The sequence below is a fragment of the Dipodomys merriami genome, unplaced genomic scaffold (assembly GCF_024711535.1).
Source record: "Dipodomys merriami isolate MVZ:Mamm:240054 unplaced genomic scaffold, mDipMer1.0.p SCAF_10, whole genome shotgun sequence".
Classification (NCBI taxonomy): domain Eukaryota; kingdom Metazoa; phylum Chordata; class Mammalia; order Rodentia; family Heteromyidae; genus Dipodomys; species Dipodomys merriami.
Genome location: NW_027202271.1, coordinates 3,303,101 through 3,319,357, shown reverse-complemented (window position 1 = coordinate 3,319,357; position 16,257 = coordinate 3,303,101). Strand labels below are relative to the sequence as shown.

The 16,257-nt window shown below is 41.6% G+C and overlaps 1 protein-coding gene across 2 annotated transcripts in view; it reads right to left on the bottom strand.

The window, feature by feature from the left end:
* Positions 1-16,257, bottom strand: part of Fgd4 (FYVE, RhoGEF and PH domain containing 4) — a 212,625-nt gene that overhangs the window by 120,151 nt on the left and 76,217 nt on the right. The window lies entirely within an intron of this gene.

Below are 16,257 nucleotides of genomic sequence, written 5' to 3'. Positions count from 1 at the left end.
CGAACTTTATAATAGAGCCAAAAGAAACAGCATGATATGGGCACCAGATCAGATACAGAGATCAATGGGACAGGATGGAAGACCCAAAATATAAGTCCACACTTACAGCTAGCTCAATTTTTTTGTGTGTGTATGACAGCCCTAAGGCATGAACTCAGGGCCTAGACACTGTCCCTGAGCTTTTTTGCTCAAGGCTAGTTCTCTACCACTTAAGCCAGCTCCATTTTCTAGCTTTTTGGTGGTTAATTGGAAATAAGAGTCTCACAGACTTTCCTACCTGGACCTGGGCTAGCTTTGAACCACAATCCTTAGATCTCAGCCTCCTGAGTAGCTAGGATTACAAGTATGAGCCACCAGCACCTGGCTCAGCTAGCTCATTTTTAACAAAGGTACCAAAAAAGCAGACTTTGAAAGAAAAGAGAGCTTCTCCAGCAAATGGTCTTGGTAAAATTGGATCCACAAGAAGACTGAAATAAGAGCTTCGTCTCTCTCCTTGTACTAATATCAGCTCAAGGTAGATTAAAAATCTTAATGTAGGACCCAAAACTTTGAAACTACTAGAGAAAAACAGAAAGAAGAGCCTTGAAGGTATGGGTAGAGAAAGCAACTTCCTGAATAGGACTTGAATAGCTCAGCAAATAAGAGCAAGAACTGACAAGCTGGATTACAGCAAATAAAAAAGCTTCAACCCGACAAAGGAAATCATCACTAGACCACAGACAGCACATAGAATGGAAAATCTTTACAGCTATCCATCTGACAAGAGTAAATAAGTGAATATGCAAGAAGCTCAAAAACTTAAACTAAAAACAACATACACAAAAAATTCAGTTAATAAATGGACAAATAAATTAAACAGGCAAGTCTACAAAGAAGTATAGATGGACAATATATGTATGAAGAAATGCTCTAACATGGCTATAAAGGAAATGCAAAGCAAAATGATCCTGGGTTACCCAGGTCATTATCAAGCAAACAAACAACAAAAACTGGTGAGAGTGTGATACGTGAGCAAATGAGTCCTTGTTCTCTGGAACAGTATAGAAATAAAGCCAGGAACAGCAAAAACAAAAAAAACCAAAAAACTTTGAGCAGAAGAGCTAATTGCAAAGTGAAAAGCCACCCAGAAGAATGGGCAATGAGATCCAGAAATTGGTGGTCTGTACTGTTAGGTTTGAATTTGGGCAAGGACTTATAGTCATACATATATGAGTATATATAGTTATGACTTGTTTGGGGAGGTGGGGCTCATAAAGAGGGATGATGAAGAATGAGCAGTAATATTTAAAAATTTTTTGCTGGGCACTGGTGGCTCACACCTATAATCCTAGCTACTCAGGAGGCTGAAATCTGAGGATCACAGTGCAAGACATTTCGGGCAGAGAAGTCCATGAGACTCCTACCTCTAATTAATCACCTCAACTTCCAAAACTGGAAGTTGAGCTATGCCTTAAGTGGTAGAGCGTTGCCGGGTGCTGGTGGCTCACGCCTGTAATCCTAGCTACTCAGGAGGCTGAGAGCTGAGGATTCGGTTCAAAGCCAGCCCGGGCAGGAGAGACCATGAGACTCCTATCTCCAATAAACCACCAGAAAACCGGAAGTGGCACTGTAGCTCAAGTGGTAGAGCGCTCGCCTTGAGCTGAAGAGCTGAGGGACAGTGCCCAGGCCCAGAATTTAAGCCCCACGGCCGACCAAAAAAAATAATAATAATAATTAAGCGGTAGAGCGCTAGCCTGGAGCAAAAGAAGCTCAGGACAGCACCCAGGACTTGAGTTCAAGCCCCAGGACCAGCAAAAAATAAAATAAAATCTTTAATTAGTTGTACAAAGGAGTTCAATTAATTTATCAATGTATGAGTACAATGCATTTTGATCAGTGGTGAATAATATTAAAGCATGTGTCTAGGTATATAAATATAGCATAAGGAAACTCATTGTGAAATGTGTTGAAAATTGTGGAGGAAAACAGAAAAAAGAGCAAGATTAATAAAGGACAGATAATCTGATTTAAATACAATACATGTTTGAGTAATGTGCCATGTGAAACTCTGTCAAATTAATATATAGTAATAAAAATAATATAAAATATGATTAGAACAGTTCATAGGCCATGTATAAATATAGAATTAAAATGGTTTTAAATAGGGGTGGGACAGCTGGGAAGGTGGCTCAGTGGTAGAGTGCTTGCCTTGCATGCATGACGCCCTGGGTTTGATTCCTCAGCACCACATAAACAGAAAAAGCTGGAAGTGGCGCAGTGGCTCAAGTGGTAGAGAGCTAGCCTTGAGCTGAAGAGCTCAGGGACAGCCCGTAGGCCCAGAGTTCAGGCCCCAGGACAAACCAAAAAAAAAAAAAAAAATAGGGGTGGGACAATAAGAAAAACTGATAGCTGAACTGTGTCAAAGTACATTACATGCATGTATGGAAATTGCACAATGAAACCCTTTTGTTCAGTGAATATATGCTAATCAAAGAGGAAAACCAAGAATATGTTACTCATGGCAAAGAGGAAATGCTGATACAATCACTAACCACAATTTAAAGAGGGAAATGAGTCCCAGTTTGCTGCCTGATTCTATCCTATAACTTCAAAGATGTTTTCATTTTTTTCCTGCTTACTCCTGTCTTTTACTGGTTTCTGAGAACAGTTTCAGTTCCACTTTTGGCCATTTTAGTTATTATATCATACACTAATTTGGGACTGACAGCAAGTTACTTATTAAAATCAAGTCAGTTGTCCGGGTTTGCAGCTTAGTGGTAGAGCACATGCTTGGGGCCCTATATTCAATCCCCAGCACCATATAAAGTAATAAAATAAAAATATGAAGAAATAAAATATGAAGAAAATGAAATTAAGTTACTGACTGAAGTGACTGCTGGTTCTACTAGCTGCACACTAGATTAGGTGTCTTCAGCATGACTTTCTCATTTATTAAGAGCTAACTTGCAACTGGGTACAGGTGGGCACACACCTATAATCTGGCTACTTAAGAGGCTAAGATCTGGAGGATCTTTTTTGGATACCATCTGGGCAGAAAAGCTTCTAAGACCCTATCCCCAAAATAACCAGCAAAAAGCTAGGCTAAAGGCATGGCTTAAGTGGTAGAGTGCTAGCCGTGAGCAAGCTGAGCAAGTGTGAAACTCTGAGACCATGAGTTCAAATACACCAATAAGAGCTCTTTTAGAAAGTTTACTTCAGTGGTGCTGTGGTTCAAGTGGTAGAGCACTCGCCTTGAGCTGAAGACCTGAGGGGACAGTGCCCAGGCCCAGAGTTCAAGGCCCATGACTGACATTTAAAAAAAAAAAGTTGTATAGAAAGGTTACTTCAAAGGTATTTTACTATTTATTTCTTTTGTGCTGGTACTGGGGGGCTAGAACTCAGGGCCTTATATTCTCACTTGGCAAGACTGGTACTCTTCTGCTTGAGCCACACTTCCGTTTCTAGCTTTTTACTAGCTAATTGGAGCTTAGAATCTCTCTTGTCTGCCTGGGCTGGTTCTACCCAGAATCTTCAGAATCTCAGCCTCCTGAGTAGTTAGGATTACAGGTGCGAGCCACTGTTGCCTAGTAGAACCATAGCAATAGACAGAAAAGCCAAAATTATTATATGTATTTAAGAAATTTTTGTTAAGGGATTATTTGTTATAACTACCCAGGCCACCATCCCTGATACCCTTCAGTTTCCTCAGTGACAGAAGTATAAACAAGACTCATTCTTTACCTTACCCCTTCCAATTGGTGCTTTATCTGGCATCTTTTACTTGCTGGGCTTTATTCAAGCACTGAGGATCATGAAAAACTGAGACAAAAATGCATTTTACCTCCAAAAGTAATCCCAACCTACTCAGGGGAGAACAGGAGAGAAAATTTTCTAGGCTGGTGTGAGCCCTCCAGGAGAGCGAACACACAGGAGGGGAGTTTGGTTACTCATGGTGTGACTTCTGTACCGATGCATGGAGACCAGGAATCCAATAATAGGTAAGCTTCTGGGCTCAGGTTTCCAGACAAGGGAACAAATCAATAGACTCTCTGCTGCCCATGCCCATGTCCATTCTTCCACCAATCAGACCAGGAGCACATCCTCAGGGGAAGGAGGCAAGGACCATATATCCAGCTGGTATTGAAAGACTGTGCACATGGTTCTGGAAGCCCTCTTCGCCCAAGAAGTCTGTTTCACTGCTTCTTTTGCTCTCAAACCTACTCTGTCTGCTTTGAACACTATTCCATTCTTTAATCCATGTACAGTTCATTCCCCCCAAAACTTAATAGCTGACTAATTAAAAGATTCCCAAATAAAGTCAATGAATACACCTTTTTATGTTATATATGGTGAAAATATATTACTTTTTATACTATGATGCACAATTTACTGGAGAGAAAACTCAGATGCAGATGATAAACACCAAAATCCTGAGACCTGAAAATCTTGGGATCACCGAAACAGCAACAGGAGATGGTTACCCAAGTATTACTGGGACTGCAAAAATTACTTGTAGAATATTTGCCTAGCAAGCCTAAGTCCTAAATTTAATCCTCTGTACCTCGAAAAAGAAAAGACATGGGATGTCAATGGCTCACTTGTAATCCCAGCTATTCAGGAGGCTTGAGATCTGTGGATTGAAGACCAAAGACAGCCAGAGCAGAAAAATCCAACTAACTGGCAAAAAACCTAAAGTTGGGGTATGGTTCATATGGACAGACTTAAGGGAAAACATGAAGCAAGAGCATGAGGCCCTGAGTTCAAGACTCAGTATCATCACACAAAAAGAATAAAAGTAAATTTAAAGAATAATAATGTAACAACAATAACAAAAACAAAAACAAAGTGTCAGGGCTAGTCTTTTTTTTTTTTTTTTTTGGGGTCTGGTTGTGGGGCCTGAAATCTGGGCCTGAGTGCTGTCCCTCAGCTAGCACTCTACCACTTGAGCCACAACGCCACTTCCGGCTTTTTTTCTTTTTGCTTATGTGGTGCTGAGGAATCAAACCCAGGGCCTCATGCATGCAAGACAAGCGCTCTACCACTGAGCCACCTTCCCAGCCCTGAGGCATGTCTTAAATGGGGTAAGTCCTAATAATCCTAAGTAAAAGCAGGCAGAGCTGGGACCATGGCTCAAGTGGTACAGTGCTTGCCTATCAAGCTTAAGGTCCTGAGTTCAAACTCAGTACTACCAAGCAAACAAAGCCCAACAAATTTGCCTACAGGTGTCCTGCACATTTCAAACTTGTATTGCTGAAGTGAAAATTGTTTGTGTGGATGAGACAAAAGCATAGGGAGCTTCAGGAGCTCGGAGAAGAGAATGCAATGCCACACAATAGGAAAAGGACAGTTGGGGATGTCTTGAGAGAGTTGATATATTAGCACTGCAACATTTTCCCCTCTCTTTAAAAATATTTCTTCTGTGTGCTAATACTAGGGCTTGAAATCAGGGCCTCACCCTCTCAAGGCTGGTACTCTACCACCTGAGTCACACTTCAATTTCTGGCTTCTTCCTGGTTAACTGGAGATAAGATTCTCTCAGATCTCAGATCTGGGACTGGCTACGAACATCAATAGCCCCCTAAGTAGCTAGGGTTATATGCGTGAGCCACTGGCACCCAGTATCTTAAAACCCAGTATCTTATATAGCCATATTTTGCCTCAACCTTCACAGTTTTGTTATTTTAACTGAATATATATATATATATATATATCACATGTAACTTACTAGAGCTTAGAGTTCTCTTGAATAATACACATATTATTCCAAGTTTTGCTGTAAACTCAGATAACCCTGCTTCCACCCCATGGCTATGGTTCAGTCACCTTTTGACAAGGCAATAATCTCAAATGGTAGTGAGTGTGAGAATGTGAAGTATGAAGCAGAAGAAAAGCTAGGGCTTCACTTTTTGTTGCTGTTTGTTTTCTGTGTGTCAGTCCTGGGCTTGAACTCAGGGCCTAGGCACTATTTCGAGCTTTTTTTTACTCAAAGCTAGTACTCTACTACTTGAGCCACAGCTCCACTTCCAGTTTTTTGGTGGTTGGTTGGAGTCTCAAGGACTTTGCTGCTCCATATGGATTCAAAGCATGATCCTCGGATCTCAATCTCCTGAGTAGCTTATCATACTCCAAGTATTGTATTGGCCTTGTCATTAGTTTGTAAAACTGTAGAAGATACAAATTTCAAGCCCGCATCTTCACCAGTTAGACACATGCTGAGGAATTAAGTGCAGTTTCTAAGTGAAATGTAGGCACCCAGTCTACTACCTCTCCAGGGTTCTATGTTAGTTGATGACCCACCTTCTAGCCAGTTCTCCAGGCTCAGGCCTTCAGATCTGCTCTTGACACAACTCACTCTTCCACCCTTACCCCCATGTCCAAGTATTACCTTCCACTCCCACCTCCACATCCAAGTATTACCTTCCATCCCCACCTCCACGTCCAAGTATTATCAAATCCTAATGATCCTCCTCTGAGAGTCTTCCCAGTTTTGTCTTCCTTCTAGAGGATTCATCTGTCTCTCTGGTGCCACCTGGTCTTTAAAGAAATGCTAAGGCGGGACTGGGAAGGTGGCTCAGTGGTAGAGTGATTGCCTTGCATGCATGAGGCCCTGGGTTCGATTCCTCAGCACCACATAAGCAAAAAGAAAAAAAAAAGAAATGCTAAGGCATCCAGGTTCTGGTAGTTTACACCTGTAATCCTAGCTACTCAGGAGGCTAAGAAATGAGGGTTGGGGTTCAAGGTGAGCCCCAGTAACAAAGTCAGTGAGACTTTTATCTCCAATTAATCACCAAAAAAACAGAAGTGGAGCTGTGGCTCAAAGTGGTAGAGCACTAGACTTGAGCAACAAAGCTCAGGGACAATGCCTAGGCTTTGAGTTCAAATCCCACAATGGATGAAAAAGAAAAAGAAGAACGAAAGAAAGGAAGGAAGAGGGAAAGAGAGAGAGAAAGAGAGAGAGAAAGCAAGGGAGGGAGGGAGGGAGAGAGGAAGGAAGGAAGGAAGAAGAAATACCAAGGCTTTGCCCATGTGCCCCTCAGCCCCTACTGTGACTTTAAAGTCACCTCTCCAAATGAGTAGGAGGCCTTGTCACTTGTCAGCTTACACATCCCAGCAAGCTCTCTCCAGCCAAGAAACATGCTGAAGGAATGGCTTAGATTAACATAAATTGCTGCTGGTTTTATTTTAACAAATCCTAACACACCTATTCCCAATTTTGGCACTCCAGTTCTACCAATTTTGTTATGATCCAAGTGGGTTTTATTTGTTTATAATGTTTAAGTGTTTTGGGTTTGTCTTTTTGGTCAGTCACAGGGCTTGAACCCAGGACCTGGGAGCTGTCCCTGAGCTTTTTTGTTCAAGGCTACCACTCTAGCAGCGCTTCTTCTGGTTTTCTGGTGGCTATTGGAGATAAGAGTCTCATGGACTTTCCTGCCCCAGCTGGCTTCAAACTGTGATCCTCAAAACTCAGTGTCCTATGTAGCTAGGATTACAGGTGTGAGCCACCGGCACCTGACCATGTTTAAGTTTTTATTATGTTGTTCCCTTGATAGGAAAAGCCCTTTGTTACCTGGCAGATCTTACTTTATCCTTCAGATCCCAAGGTGACACCTAGCTGATTCTCTGGTCTGGCTGAGAGTCCTTCTTTGGAATCACTGTACTCTGCATGCACCTTTGTACTGTTATCTGACTTTGGGTTACCCATTTAAGTTACTAAAGTGACATTATATAGAGCAATACTACATCTATATGTCTCTAGCATGGGATACTCCATTTGATCTGTTCACCCCTAGATACTTTGTGCAAAGGCTCACACCCTTTTCTTTTTCTGCTAATGTTTGCCAACAATAAACAGCCTTTCTGGAAAGGTACCACACCTTTGGGCAGTAGAACATCTCTGAATGGTAGAAGACATAGCTATTCTGTATGTTTGGAAGCATCTGATCCTTTTCACAACAATCTGGACACAATGATTTAAGTTTTTCTCATGTTCAAATGAAGACTTCCCAAGAGGGTGAGAGCTGCCTTTTTCAATATAGCTGTGCATTTCAGGTAGACAAGCTGTAGGCCTGGCTTGCTGCTGGCATATCTGATACAGACCAGTCCTCTGTGACCCTGACAAATTGCAATGACAAAGCAAAGTGACAAACTGGAGGGCAGGGAACTCATCTGGAAAAAGGAGTCCCAAGTTTTGTAACACCACCTACTACCTAGCTGAGGCTGAAGCCAACTAGCCAGATGAGCTCAAAGCCAAGTACAGGCACACCATTGCCTTTAAGCAAGCACATCTATGCATGTGTGCGTGCACACACACACACACACACATAAACACACACACACACACTAGTACTGGGGTGGCTTAGCCTCAGGCCTTAAGCTCTCATATGGCTTTTTCACTCAAGTCTGCTACTAGGCCACTTGAGCCACAGCACTACTTCTGACTTTGTATGTGTGTGTGTGTACGTGCATGTACTTGTGTATGTGTGTATGTACTTGTGTATTGTGTATGTACTTGTGTATGTGTGTGTGTCTGTCTGTCTCTCTGTGTATACAGGTCTTCTGACTTGAATTCAGAGCGTGGGTACTGTTCCTGAGTTTTTTGCTCAAAGCTAACACCCTACCACTTGAGCCACACAGCTCCACTTCTTCACTTCCAGATTGTTGGAGGCAAATTGGAGATGAGTCTTATAGACTTTCCTGCCAAGACTGGCTTTGAACCACAATCTTTTGGCCTCCTGACTAGCCAGGATTACAGGTACCCAACCACTTCCAACACTTGGCTGATTAACTGAAGATAAGAAACTCATGGATTTTTCTGGCCTGGCTGACTTCAAACCTTGATCCTCAGATCACAGCCGCCTCAGTAACTAGGATTACAGGAGGGAGCCACCAGCACCTGGACACTTGATTGCAAAATTATGTCTTCCCCCATTATAAACTCAACCAAAGACTTTGCCATTGTGTATAGTACCAAATCCTCCACACTTGCAACAATAAACACTAACAGCACAGTAGATATCTAGTAAGTAATTGGCAAGGTCAAAGGATAAAGACAGTAACTCAGTAACTTCACTCTTCTAATCTCTTTGAAATGCTGTCCCAACCTTCTATGCCACCTTTAATAATTGTGTTTCCATTATCATGATATTCATTATTGCTATATTACACTGATGACAGTAATGTCTCAAAAAAAGATATGTCAATAGGGGGTGACATGGTGTTGGGCAAGGAACAGCTAGGCAGGAAAGCAGAAGAAAGGGAAATCACATGAGTACACACAGGCTATGCAGTGTCTTATCTACAATAAAGGTGCACAGATCAACAACACAAACATGTGAGCCCAGGTGACAGGGGTGTACACCCTAGAGTGGAATTATACTTGTCCTTCAGGCTGTCCTTCTCTTTAGGCTCCACAACTGCACAGCCACATTCTGACCGCCATTTGACTCTTCAAACACAAAAGGGTAGGCAGGGAGGCAGTGTGCAGAGAACATTCAGATATCTAGTTGGTTTGACAGGCTTTAAAAAAAAAATTAGGCATTTATAATGAGAAATCTGATTGGGAAAAAAATCATACTTCAAATCTTATGTTCCCTCCAGATACACTGAAAATTCCACCTGTGGGATTTTTCGGGTAACTCACTGAGTTCTGCCCTCCACAAGGGCACTGCTGTAGACACTAGACTGCCTCATTCTTGTATTCAGGCCATACTCACCATTAGGTATTCTGTGTGTGTGTGTGTGTGTGTGTGTGTGTGTGTGTGTGTGTGTGTGTGTGTGTGTGTGTGTGTGTGTGTGTGTGTGTGTGTGTGCGCGCGCACACACACCTACACATGCACATCAATACTGCGGTTTGAAGTTAGGGCCTAGACACCATCCTTTTGCCTTTTCCACTCAAGGCTGGTTCTTAACCACTTGAGCCACACCTGTACTTCTTAACTGGAGATAAGGATCTCCTAAACTTTTCTCCCTGGGCTGGCTTCAAATCTTAATCCTCAGCCGGGCGCTGGTGGCTCACGCCTGTAATCCTAGCTACTCAGGAGGCTGAGATCTGAGGATCACGGTTCAAAGCCTATCTCCAATAAACCACCAGAAAACCAGAAGTGGCGCTGTAGCTCAAGTGGTAGAGCGCTCGCCTTGAGCTGAAGAGCTGAGGGACAGCACCCAGGCCCAGAGTTCAAGCCCCACGACCTACAAAAAAAAGAAAAGAAAAAAATCTTAATCCTCAGATTTCAGCTTCCTGAGTAGCTAGGATTAGAGATGTGAGCCATGAGCACCGAGCTTACCATTAGGCATTTCTGCACTCACAGATTTCATGAACTGGGACAAGTTGCTTAATACTCATGTTAGAGTATTCTTTATTCTCTGAAATGAGGTTACAAACTAGATGATCCTGCTTACAGGATCTTTACAACAACTTTAAATGTGCAAATAAACATCAAGTGATTATATATATATATATATATATGTGTGTGTGTGTGTGTGTGTGTGTGTGTATAGATAGATAGATATAGATATATTATTTTATTTATTTATTTATTTATTTATTTATTTATACCAGTCCTGAGGCTTGAACTCAGGGCCTGGGCACTGTCCCTGAGTTTCTTTTGCTCAAGGCTAGCATTCTACCACTTGAGCCACAAGGCCCCTTTTTCTGTGTATGCAGTACTGATGAATCGAACCCAGGGCTTCATGCATGCTAGGAAAGCACTCTACCACTAAGCCACACTGACAGCCTTATATATATGATTTTAAAATCTAGTCTGCATTTTTTTCAATTGAGGCTTGGACTCAGGATCTTGGACTCTCCTTTAGCTTTGTGTGCTCAAGGCTGGCACTATGCCACTTGAACCACAGTTCCATTTCCCCAGTCTTCCCATCTTATGTAATATACAGTCCCATTATTTCATTAATCTGAATTCAAGGAAATCTATACATACATACCTACACACACACACACAGAATTCATGCAGTGAGGAGGAAGGAAGGAACTATTTGCAGGGGGAAGTCAGTAATTCAAAACATTTCTTACAAAAGAACAATTAGCTCCACAGAATGGGGGAGTATTTGCAAACCTTCAAATTTTATCTAAGAATAAGGTGTTGCAGCCAACAAGCTCTTCCTGGGGAAAAGAAAAAGTGCCACCCACCAAGCTGTGCCAAGGACCCACTCACTGCAGCTCATGTAGTAGAGCGACTCCTTGCTAATTTATGAGACTTGCCTTTTTGTGTTAGAAAGCACAAGGAGCAGGCAGTTATAAAAACAGAAGAGGAAGACAACTCAGAATAGCTGCCATTACTCAAACCTATGGCACACACAGAAAGAAGACCCACCAAATGTAGAGTTTTTGAGCAATAGCTTTTGTGTGATTTTGCTTCACTCACTGGCATGTGAGCAACACACAATTCTGCTGAACACATTTAACTCAGTCTGAATCTTTCTTGCAGCTATGGCACTATGGAATTCTGGGAGAGGACCATAGGAGGTAAGTTTTAGTCCACTTACTTTGAAAAGCCACAAATACTGTCACAGACCCAACTCCAAGGACCTGTGAACATAGATAGCAGCAGATAGCATCCAAAGATCCTCCACTCCAAATCCCTACTATTGCCTGGAATCAGCAGTTCATGCCAGCAATCCTAGCTATTCAGGAGGTGTTGAGATCCAGAACATGGTTGGAAACCAGCCCCAAGCAGGAAAGTCCATGAGACTCTGTCTTCAAAAATAACCAACAAGGGGCTGGGAAGGTGGCTCAGTGGTAGAGCGCTTGCCTTGCATGCCTGAGGCCCTGGGTTCAATTCCTCAGCACCACATAAGCAAAAAGAAAAAAGCTGTAAGTGGCGCTGTGGCTCAAGTAGTAGAGCACTAGCCTTGAGCTGAAGAGCTGAGGGACAGCGCCCAGGCCCAGACAGAGTTCAGGCCCCACGACCAGACCAAAAACAACAACAACAACAACAAATAACCAACAAACATTAGGCTGGAGGCCCACTTCAATTAGTAGAATGCCAACCAGCCAGATGAGCAAACCTAGCAACTGTGAGGCCCCTAGTTCAAATATCAATACCAGCCAAAAAAAAAAAAAAAAAGAAATAAAAGTCCTACTACTCCATCATTTCACATAGCTCAACAATCAAATGGACCACAGGCCAAAATCAGTAACTTCAAAATCTGCACCCAAAAGTAACCAGAGAGTCAGGCACCAGTGGCTCATGCTTGTAATCCTAGCTATTCAGGAAGCTGAAATCTGAGCATTACAGTTAAAAGCCAGCCCCAGCAGGAAAGTCCACAAGATTCTTATCTCCAATTAACTACTAAAAAAGCCAGAAGTAGGGTTACAGCTCAAAGTCTTAGAGCAGTAGCCTTGAGCAGAAAAGCTCAAGGACAGTGCCCAAGCCCTGAGTTCAAGCCCCAGGACCAGAGTACATGCACACACATACATACACATGCACGCACACACACACACACACACGCGCACACACACACACACGCGCACACACACACACCAAACAAGAGGACTCAAGTTACAAGTTACCAAAAACAATGGAATAAAACAACAAAGTTAAACATCATTAAAAAAAATCTTTAATAGTTGTTTTACACTATTAAGTGTGTAGTCTACTTATCTGAATGTGTCAGGTAGGGCAGCATTCCAGACTAACGTGTCAAGAGAAAGTAATAGATTTTTCAGTGTGTGTGCTGAACTCATGGTCCAATTTATTTGCTGCCTGCTCATACTTAAAGATTCCACTCACTCTAAGAACTTTACTCAGTTTCCTATTCATCTTCTACATAATGTTTTTATAAGTAACTGAACAAAGTTTTACTTATTGCCAATGTAAGCACACACTCATTATTTAGCAAAATCTCAAACTGTATTGAAGGGTTAAAAAGTATGGAGTCAGCCAAGAAAGATTGGCTCACATCTCTAATCCTTGCTACTCAGGAGGCCGAGATCTAAGAATTATGGTTCAAAGCCAGCTTGGACAGGAAAGCCTGTGAGTGCTTCTCTCAAATGAACCACCAAAAAGACAAGAACAACAACAACAACAAAAAATAACCAAAACTGAGGCTATGGATCAAGTAGCACAGCACTAACCTTGAACACAAAACCCTAAGTTCAAGCCCCAGGACCAGCACACACACACACACACACACACACACACACACACACATACTCACACACACACACACACACACACACACACACACACACACACACAAGGCATCGGGCTGAGTTGTGGAAGTTCAATTCAATGAAATCTAAGCCACATATAACATGGTCAACAGAAGTGGCCATTTTATCAGGTCCCCAAACCAGAACTGGAAGGATGTCCATGTACCCCCATCCTCTGGTACCCTAGATGACTCCCATTCACCAAACCCAGTAATCAATCACCCTCCAGTATCAGTACAGTCCATGTCTATGGTTGAAGAAACAAAGATTTCAAGCCTATTTTTTAAGTGCTTTGTGGTTTTATTTCTACTCAGAAAAGGTGAACAAATAGCTTATCAATAAGTATGCTTTCCAGTGAAAGTAAGTGACCAATTAAAAGGCGAGGATTATAATCCAACATAAACAAAATGCAAGGTTGCGGGGGAGTATAGTTGTGGAGGTGGGAGGGAAGGGATGTAGGGGAAAAACAAAGGAGGAGGCAACCATAAGAAATGTACTCATTACCTTGCTCATGTAACTGTAAACCCTCTGTACAGTATTTTCACAATAAAAAAAACTTATTAGAAAAAAATTCAAAGTTGTGTGGAGCACCAGTGGCTTAGATCTGTAATCCTGTACTTCAGTAGGTTGAGATCTGAGGATCCTGGTTCTAAACCAATCTAGGCACAAAAGTCAATGAGACACTTTTTTTTGTTTATTTGTTTGTTTTTTTGGGAGTCCGGTCACGGGCCCTGAACTCTGGGCCTGGGCACTGTCCCTCAGCTCTTCAGCTCAAGGCTCGCGCTCTACCACTTGAGCCACAATGCCACTTCCGGCTTTTCTCTTTTTGCTTATGTGGTGCTGAGGAATTGAACCCAGGGCCTCAGGCATGCAAGGCAAGCGCTCTACCACTAAGCCACCTTCCCAACCCCTCAATGAGACTCATATCTCCAAGTAACCACCAAACAGCTGGAAGTAGAGCATGGCTCAAGTGATTGGGTACCAGCCTTGAGTGAAAAATGCTAAGATACAGGGCCCCAGCCCTGAGTTCAAGTTCCCATATACATACATGTAGACTCAAATACAAAAAAAAAAAAATATGCAACGTTGTAACTTAACTCATTGAGGTAAGCATCATAAGTATATTTACAAGCAGTAAAGAACTTGTGAAGTGTGAAGATTTCTGTAGGCCATGTCAATGATCTTAGTAGCCACATTTTAGGCACATAGAAGCCACACCTCACATCAATTCCTTTGAAAGTTGTTTCAGGGTCCTAAGACATAAGGAAATGAAAGCTATCTGAATACCCTAAACGTACATGAGCCTTTAAATGAGCGTACATCCTCGCAACCCTTTCAATGCTTATGAATGACTGGTGTGTGTGTGTATGTGTGTGTGTGTGTGTGTGTGTGTGTGTGTGTGTGTTGCTGAAGACCCAACCCAGGGCCACCTTGCACATGCTAAGCAAGCACTCTATATCTCCAGTTCTGAATGACTTGATTTTTTTTTTTTTTTTTTTTTTTTTAAATTTTTTTTATTGTAGAGATACTATACAGAGGGTTACAGTTACATGAGTGAGGTAATGAGTACACTTCCACTTCCTCTTGAACATTGTTACCCCCTCCATTGTTTTCCCCCTACCATCCCCTCCCTCCCTCCCTTCCCCAAGGTTCTTTTTTTTTTTTTTTTTTTTTTTTTTTTTGATCGTGATTAAGTGATTACTTAATTTCCGGAAATTCACAGTATTGTGGAATAATGATGCTCATTTAAAGTCTCAAGGTCATTCTAACTTTCCTGGAGCAAATTGTCTATCACAGTCTGTAATATATAACGGTGCTCATATGTTATATACCATATATGTGATCAGCAGCATGGGGATATTTAGTAGTGGTTCAACCAGATGAGTGGGAGTTCTTTGTTTCTTAAGTCCTGTTAGTTTTGTCATATCACCTAACATTTTGGATTCATCATCCACTTATCAGGGAGACCATGTACTGTTTGTCTTTTCGTTCTTGGCTTACCTCGCTCAACATGATTCCTTCTAGCTCCATCCATTTCCCTGCAAATGCCATTATTTTGTGAATGACTTGATTTTTATAGATAAAAATTTTATCCCAATAATAGTTTTTTTTAATCCACTTGAATTTTTTTTTTTTTTTTTTTTTTTTTGTTGATCGTGAGGCCTGAACTCTGGGCCTGGACACTGTCCCTCAGCTCTTCAGCTCAAGGCTAGTACTCTACCACTTGAGCCAGAGCACCACTTCCGGCTTTTTCTGCTTATGTGGTAATGAGGAATCAAACCGAGGGCCTTATGCATGCAAGGCAAGCACTCTACCACTGAGCCACCTTCCCAGCTCTCCACTTGAATTTTTTAACCAAGGATTTTAAGGAATTTTTCAGGCACATATGTATGTTATTTTTTAAAAAACAACAACAATGCTTCTTAGCACTACTAGGTACCTAGACTAAAATTACATATTAATAATGTAAGACAATAATAATGATGATGATGGGTATAAACCAGTAAATGCACAAGATGGTAAAAATCTTTTTTTTTTTTTGGTAAAAATCTTAAAGTCTATTACAATGAATACTAAGAATCCATGAATAATAGCCAAGCTTAAAATCCTATTATTGAAGTAAGAATTAGTCCTTGGCCAAATACAAGGTTATCTAATTTTATACTACCATTTATTTAAAAAACAACAACAACAACAAATCAAGCAAGTAGGGCTTCTTAGCATTGACCTTTCCTAGCTCCTGAAGCAGTCACTGGCCCAATGACCTGAATGTCCAAAATAACAGCTGGCCAGCATAATCAGGACTCAGACTGAACAGACAGAGGCTTTCCTTGCAATCCTTTTCATACCAAATAAAAATGGCAGACCAGTTACTCCCAGAGCACTGGCGCTATGGTTTAAATGATAGAAAAACTTACACACAAAAGAAGTAACCAGAGTAGAGACAGCCCTTTTTATTTTGTTTCTCACTTTTATATTTTAGGGCACACCACGTTGAAGAACAGGGTACAATGCTGCTTTACAAAGGACACAGAAGTGCCTTGTTTGAGTTACCCAACCTCTTAGCAGCACAGAAAAAAATGTCAGTCATCCATTTGTTAAAACCA